Consider the following 8,218-nt stretch of genomic DNA (forward strand, 5'->3'; position numbering starts at 1 on the left):
AGATATATATTTTTTGCTTTTACAAGTGTTTATTTTCCTTTCTCATAATAAAGGGTCTGTGTTCATTGTCAGAACTGTAATGTCCTTTTTTCTATTATTTTCTTCTCTTTTGCTCTCAGGGACACAGAGCTGTTTTCCATTGTGGTACCAAAGGAAAAGACCATCCATTTATTTGAAATAGAGTACTGCTTAGAGTATAAAATATTTACCTTATAGCAAGATAGGAGCTGCAGAACAAAGACTGATTAAAATTAAAGCATTTTTTTTTTGCCTGAGTAGTACATTTGCTAGGAGTTTAAGAATGCTAAAGAGACTAAGAATGTCCTAATTTTGTTAAAGAATATATTGTTGTAGACATTTGAGAAACAAAGTAGAGTAAGATAATGCCTATAATGTCTCAAGTTATAATAAATGGTTACTATTTTCCTGGTTACTCCATTGTCCATTTTGATTTTTTTTCTTTCCTTATAATAACAACTGCGAACTACTTAGGGGTGCACTGAGCCATAGTAAGTGACATAGAGTTGAAGTATTAAGATATTAAGAAATAAATGACTACAATTTAAATAAGAACTCCAGGGACACCTGGGTGGCTCAGCAGTTGAGCATCTGCTTTCGGCTCAGGGTGTGATCCCAGGGTCCAGGATCGAGTTCCACGTTGGGCTTCCTGCATGGAGCCTGCTTCTCCCTCTGCCTGTGTCTCTGCCTCTCTCTCTCTATCTCTGTGTCTCCCATGAATAAATAAAAGTAAAATCTTTTTAAAAAGAAATCCAAATAAAATTTCTACCTGTCCAATGAGTCTTTGTACTCAGTTTCTATTTTACAAGTCTTGTCACCTGATATATAGGCCTCCCAAACTCTTCCATCCACGCTAACATTTTGTATTAACTCTGGTCACTAAAGTGGAAGTGCCAGACAATTTCAAATACATTCTTTCCTGGTGGTATTTCTAACATATTGTCAGTGACTTGAGAGACTCGGAGGGGTGTAAGAATTCACATTTTAAACTTCCAAAAACCTTTGAAAATCATCTTTTTTGAAGGTGTATGCTGAAAAAAATGTTTTAAAAACAATAAAGAGGGGCAGCTCGGATGGCCCAGTGGTTTAGCACTGCCTTCAGCCTGGGGTGTGATCCTGGAGACCAGGGTTCAAGTCCCACGTCGGGCTCCCTGCATGGAGCTTGCTTCTCCGTCTGCCTGTGTCTCTGCTCTCTCTCTGTCTCTCATGAATAAATATAAAATCTTAAAAAAAATAAAGAGCTAGAGAATTTCGTTAGGTAGAATAGAGGAATATATCACTCGATTCTTGCTATTCTTTCCTATTATATAGCTTATTATTTCAGTTTCACGGCTTTCTATAAGAGGCAATAAAATAGGTGTTAAAATATAGGAACATATATCAAGATTGAAAATGAAAATATTTGTTGGAGTCTTTGAAATCTCCCCACATTGATATTATTCTGAGTTTCTTTCACACTTAAATGTAGTAACATTATTGTTAAGAGAGGATGAGGAAAAATATACAAGATTTCTTTGGTTTGTAATTAAAGTACAACAATAGACCATATTAATCCCATACTTTATATAAAAATAGACTAACCTGTTTTATTTAAAATGATATTTGTATACAATTCCATATAAAAACTTGATAAATGTAAATTCTTCTGGTTTTTATATAATACCACCAAATTCCTCCCACTTTAAGATAAAAACCAGAAATTTATGACTTACCTGAATTTGGTGATAACTAGAAACCAGGATGTACATTTCTTCACTTGTTGAAGAATATATTTTCAGCTTTGCTATGACCAAGAGATAAAATTTTCGTCTCAATATAGAGAACCATACGTACACAGGATAGAGAATGTTCAATATTGAGTAGTGTTCCTCAAGTTACTGAGCATGTTCAACTACATCAAAATCAGACTGAGATTCTATTATATCAGAATTTTCTGAATGGACCTATGATTATGTATTTTAACAACATTTAAGAGAAACATTGAAAAGTCAGTGAAGTTGCAAACATTGTCATTTCTAGGTTGAAATTCAAATTACGCAATCATCGTTTTACAGAGCTTATCAAAGTGAGCCAAACTCAGTAGTTATTCGTAGTTAATAGTTGCATTTAAAATAAAATTTGAAGCAACTATATGGGACTAGACACATTCCATAGCTACTAATACTGAAATAACAATAAAAGAGCTACTATATGGTATACACCATTTTCACAAATTATAACTAGCAACTAGTGCATACAAATGAGAATCAGATCTTTAAAAATAAGAGGAACAGGCTAGACTAGAGCAGATACTACCACATGTATTAAGAAGTTATTAATAAACTTTGCCTCCCCCTTTATTTTCCCTGTCACCATTGAAATCTCCTTTTATAGCCCATAAATTCTTGATTTTATGAATCTTTATAGATTGTAGACAGATTGCATTACCTATTTTATGTGCTGAATATACCAGATACTTCTGCCACCTCTTTCTTGCAGCTAGGAATCAGGCAGACAGGTAGGCTCCTCGAACCAGACAGATCAATCCTTGATAAAGAATTGAAAACAAATAAGAATACCAGCAGGAATCGAGATAATCCTTTTTCTTGACTTTCTGGTCCTAGAATAGTGAAGTTCCTGGAGCAGCAGGAACAGCCAAGGTGGCCATTTATGACAGCAGTGCGGATTGAAGCGTTATGGTGCCCTGTAATGGTATTCCCACTACACTGGTTCTACAGCTTGTTTGGGCTTTGCTTCTGGTCCTGTAGCCTCTGATCATGGTTGAAAGACCTCTCGGTGATTCTGAGAGCCATCCAGTATCCATTCAATAAATTCATTCTCTGTTCTAAGCCATCAGAGGCACTTCTAGCTGTTAAATGGTAAAATTCCTGACAGATTAATTAAGAATTTTTGTGTAAATATTTTCTAATTTATAGGTAATTTAAAAATATGAACCTTATGCATTCTTTAATTACTGATTATGTTAGCGTCTGTTAAATACATATTACAAGAACAGCCTATAAGTTTTTCTTATTTTGTAGTGCATTCGGTGTTAAGTGATTTTTGCTGTAAAGAATGCTATCTACACTGGCTATATTACTCATTACAACTGCCTTCATATTACTTTGTTTAAATTTTATGAATATCTTGACACTCAAATTAGACAAAAGAAAAAAAAAAACAAATAAAAAATAAGTGATTGATCCAAGGTCACAAAGTCAGAAAATGGAAAGAGAACCAATGTCTGGGATTTTCAACCTATACTATGTTGCCTTTAAAATGAATTCCAAAGAAAAAGGATACAAACATCTATCTAAAGGGAACTCTAATTTTTGACAATGAGAAATAAGATTAGGCAATGTAGAGTTTCTTGAAACTGTATATCCACATATCTATATCTTTATCTATATCTTCAAAGTGTTACAGACCCTCAATAGCCCACATATTTTCTTTGATGTCACCCTGAATACCTGTGCCCAATTTTCTTTTGGAGAAAGCTTAGAGAAATAATATCCTTTTGTGCCTAAAAATAAATAAAATAAAATAAAATAAAATCCACATTGTTATCACAGTTAAATTGCAATAAAATTCTGATAAGAGAGAGAGGAAGAGAGAATAGGAAAAAAAGTTTATTCCACTTGTCCTAGATCAGTTTCTGATTTTCCTTCATTATGGGCTAATGGAGTTTTAGGAATTAATTGTGAAAGAATAAGCAAACATCAACTGCCACAAGATTTTCAAAGTTTCCACCACCAAAGGCAGCCCTGTGGGCTGTAAGGCTGTAAATGGGAAGCAATGCTTCCTACAGACAAACAGCCACCACCCTTCTATTTTTTTTTCTTTCCTTCCCTGAGTACACCTCCTTAGACTCCCAGGCTTGCTTCACTCCAGAACAGTTACTCTAGTACTGATGGTACAATTTGCATTGTAATCACATCAACAATAATTGACTACATTTGATTTCTGAGGCTCAAATTAACAGCATTTAATGCTTATGTTTTGCTAGACTTGCAACAACCAATCCCGTGGAGCTCTGTCTCAGCATTGTGCCCTAAAGCTTCTATTCTCTGTCACTCATAGAAATTTACTGGAATACAGTAAAAGAACCATTCCTGGTTTCCAACTCATAAAACCACCAGATACCTGAGGCCACTGGCACATTCACTTGCTCAGATCTTCCAAGGTATCAGCTTATAATCTTCATGTCACAGTTGCTGTCTGCCCCCACCTCGCTTCCAACTGCTTGAGCCAATGTACACACATACACACACACATCTGTGCTATCCCAGCTTCCAAATATTTTCTTACTTATATTAGTTATTTAAAAACATAAAAATCTGCTTGTCCATAGATTAATCATTCAGAAGAGACTGACCTCAGGCTGAGACTGAACTTTTGAATTTCAAACTGCCTCAACCTTATAACATCACCAACCATGAAGCTTTCAGCTGGAACCCATAGCTTTTTATCCCACTCTGGGCACAAGACCAAGAGGACCCTCTTGAGGCACAACAGCTATAAACCATCTTTACCTGACAATACTTCTCTCAGAGGTTCTCCTGGCAGCTTCTACTTTGACACCTCATCCCACTTCTGTAAGAGTTTATCAGAGCACTAGAAGATCTTCACAGGCAACTGTTAGAAAAGAGAAAAGAAATTAACGGTGAGGGGTCATAATTCTACCTATTTCACTTCTTGTTCTCTCAGTCTAAAGGAGAAAAAGACAAAACCATCTTTAACCTTTATAATTCATTTAGAGTATCTAGCTGGCTGACAAGGAGAGATAGAGTGTTCTGAGAATTGGAAATGTACCTAGAACTGAAAGTTTTAGCAACAGCGACATAATAGCATAAGGTTCCTAGAAGAGTGGGAGTGTTCAGAGAAATTGCAGATTATAGCAATTTATTAAAATGTCTGTTAGAAAGTCATATTCTCTTTAATTGCACAAGAATTAAAGAATCTAAAGGAGAGGAAGCATTCACTCTCTTTCTGCCTCATCCCATCTCTACTTTTCAACTTTATAGATTAGAATTACAAATCTTTCTTGGCCAAATGCCAGGATAATTTAAGGCGCCATGACCATAGGGTTTGCTCTCCCAAAGGACTTAATGATCATAGCCCAAGAGGATAAATCAAAGCTTGGAGAAGTATGAGTCTGTTCCTTTTCTTTACAGGAATACAATTAATTTTTCTTTCTTTACTCTTTTCCTCTTGGATTCCTTTAAATCCTAAATGCTGGCATTGAGACAAGCTTGAGAGCGATACTTGGTTTCCTAATTTAGAAACCTTGCTTGCAATGATTAGAGCTTTATAAAGAGTTGATGGCAGAAGAGCATGTGAGCATGTTCTTCTCCTTCATGAACATTCTTTGGGTTTGTGATCCTGGCCAATATGCCCAAGTAAGAAATCTCAAGTCATCTCTGCTCTAACCATTGGGGTTAGCTTTCCTTTTCTGCTTAATCTTCTCATTCACAAATTTGCTCAGGATGGGTAATAAGAATTGGATTCAGGTATGGTTTTCAAATGTTTAGGACTAGGTAAAGGAGGTCAATTTTCCATCTAAGTCTTCAGGTCTATGTTGTTTAGGGAGAAAAATCTTAATTCCTTCTGCTTAGTTTGCTAGCATTTCATATTAGAGAATGGAGCTGCACCTAATAATAAAGTACTAATTTGTCCTGATTTGTTCCTTGGGGTTATCAAAGGGAGAAACTGTCAGTCAATGAAAGGATTTAGAAATTCCTGTACATCATGATATTCCTGAATGCATGAATTGCAATCCTGTTCGTTGGTACCAGCTCTATAAGTGGTATTTTACAGAGATATCAGCTGGAGAAAACAATTTTACTCATCCCAACTCCTTAACAGAAGTCTCCAATGTAGCTCCTTCAAAGTATGTTCTAGTGCAGAGAGCCTCTGCATCCCAGATAATGCCATTAGTAGGGGACAAAATAATTTTCCCTCTATTCTTCTAGGTTCTTGGTTGAAACACCCTTGCCTTCCCTACCACCACCACCTCTCATAATAAAGACAGAGTAAAGGAAAAATCTAACAGAAGTTTAATAACATGTATAATTCCTATATACATGGGGGATACCCAGGAAAACTAAGGAACTCCTCAAAATGGCCCAAGTCAGCCACCTTAAATGCCATCTTCAGCTAAAGACAAAAGATGTTGAGAGAAGGAAAGCCAATTATGGAAGATTATTAGGCAAGAAAACAGTAAACAAGGATATGGTTGTTATGCAGATTTAAATCACTGCCTTCTCCACTGGTAAGAGTTTCTAGGAATTTGGCCACCCTCCACTTCTAGGTATAGAGAGAGGAGAACAACCTTACAAATTGAGATTTTCTTTACAAATAGAGATGTATCTTGAGCAAAGGTTAACCTACTTAGTTTTCAGAACTCTTCCTATATCTTCTGTTTCTTAAAAATAATCAGCTCAAAATAATCCTTATGCCAAAGAGGCATATCTTGGGGTGGTATATTATGCTCTTCTTCAACTTCTTTGGACTGTTTACCAGTCATTGAGCAAGGTGAGGACAGAAAGGTCCAGATGTTTCTACCTGACATGGAGTAATCTGCCTGCCAATAGTCACTCTAGAGTTCCCCTCCAGGTTGATAGAAGCTTTATCAGTTCAGCATCATACTGCATCCTTTACCTCAGCCCAATCCTTGGTCTTCTCTTTTCTTTCTAAAGGTTTTTATCTGTAATAAACATCTTGAACCCTAAACTCTGTGTCAGCCTCCATTCTGAAAAAATCTATGATATAAAAATATGCATAAAAAAGAATCAGGGAAGGAGACAAGACAGATCATAAGAGACTCTTAATCAGGGGCACCTGGGTGGCTCAGTGGTTGAGCGTCTCCCTTTGGTTCTGGTTGTGACCCCATAGTCCTGGGATCCAGTCCCCCAATGGGCTCCCTGCAGGGAGTCTGCTTCTCCCTCCGCCTGTGTCTCTGCCTTTCTCTGTATCTCTCATGAATAAATAAATAAACAAACAAACAAATGAATACAATACTTTTAAAAAGACTCTTAATCATAGGAAACAAACTGAGGGTCACTATGAAGGGGGGTTGGGGAATAACTGGGTGATAGACATGAAGGAGAGCACGTGATATAATGAGCACTGGGTGTTATATAAGACTGATGAGTCACTGATCTCTCTTTCTGAAACTAATAATATACTATATTTTAAATAATTGAATTTAAGTATAAATAAATAAATAAATAAATAAATAAATAAATAAATAGTGTATGTACATGAATGTATGTGTCACACACATGTTTATGTGGTTTTTACTTGAAAGCAGAAAAAACTGACTTCTTGTCCTCAGTCTTCTTGGCTGGGGTTCTAGTTTAGGAATTGTAGGACACAAACGATAAACCCATCAAGCATTTCTGTTTTTTAACTTCTTAAAAAAATCTTTCCTCTGCATTGTTTCAAGGGAATTTTGGCCACTGAAAGTTTTCATCATATGCTAATGATGCTATATTTGCATTAGCCACTACAACCAACAATCAGAGCAACAAAAAAAAATTTTAAGATCTGCTATGTTCAATCCATATTGAATATTCTTTAGCTGTGTGTGTGTGTGTGTGTGTGTGTGTGTGTGTGTGACTGCTCCAGTTATGAGAAGGTTTAGTAGCCTGAAGCCACTTGGGGAAAGGGAAAATAGTTAAGGGAGATGATTTTATGGTCATCGGATTAGTAAGAATTGGGAGAAAAAAACTAGCATAGTCAGTACGTGTCTGCTTGTGAAAATATCTATTCTACTGGATCTGGTTTAAGAATTGGTAAATTTTTTAAAAAATGTGTTCCTGGGATCCCTGGGTGGTGCAGCGGTTTAGCGCCTGCCTTTGGCCCAGGGCGCGATCCTGGAGACCCGGGATCGAATCCCACGTCGGGCTCCCGGTGCATGGAGCCTGCTTCTTTCTCTGCCTAAGTCTCTGCCTCTCTCTCTCTCTCTCTGTGTGACTATCATAAATAAATAAAAATTAAAAAAAAAATGTGTTCCTGACAATAGCTATTTATAGCTATTCCTGAATGGGGGTCAGCAAGATGGGGGGGGGAATTTGTGAGGTAGAGAGGAGATGGATGTTGAGACTGTGAGAGTTGATTACATGTCTTCGAGGGTCAGCAGAACCTTCAATGATAGATCACTGTAACAAATTCCACTGACAGCTATGTCAGTGTTCATTTACGAACATTTAGAAACAAC

This window comes from Nyctereutes procyonoides, unplaced genomic scaffold (assembly GCF_905146905.1).
Source record: "Nyctereutes procyonoides isolate TBG_1078 unplaced genomic scaffold, NYPRO_anot_genome, whole genome shotgun sequence".
In the NCBI taxonomy this organism is placed as follows: domain Eukaryota; kingdom Metazoa; phylum Chordata; class Mammalia; order Carnivora; family Canidae; genus Nyctereutes; species Nyctereutes procyonoides.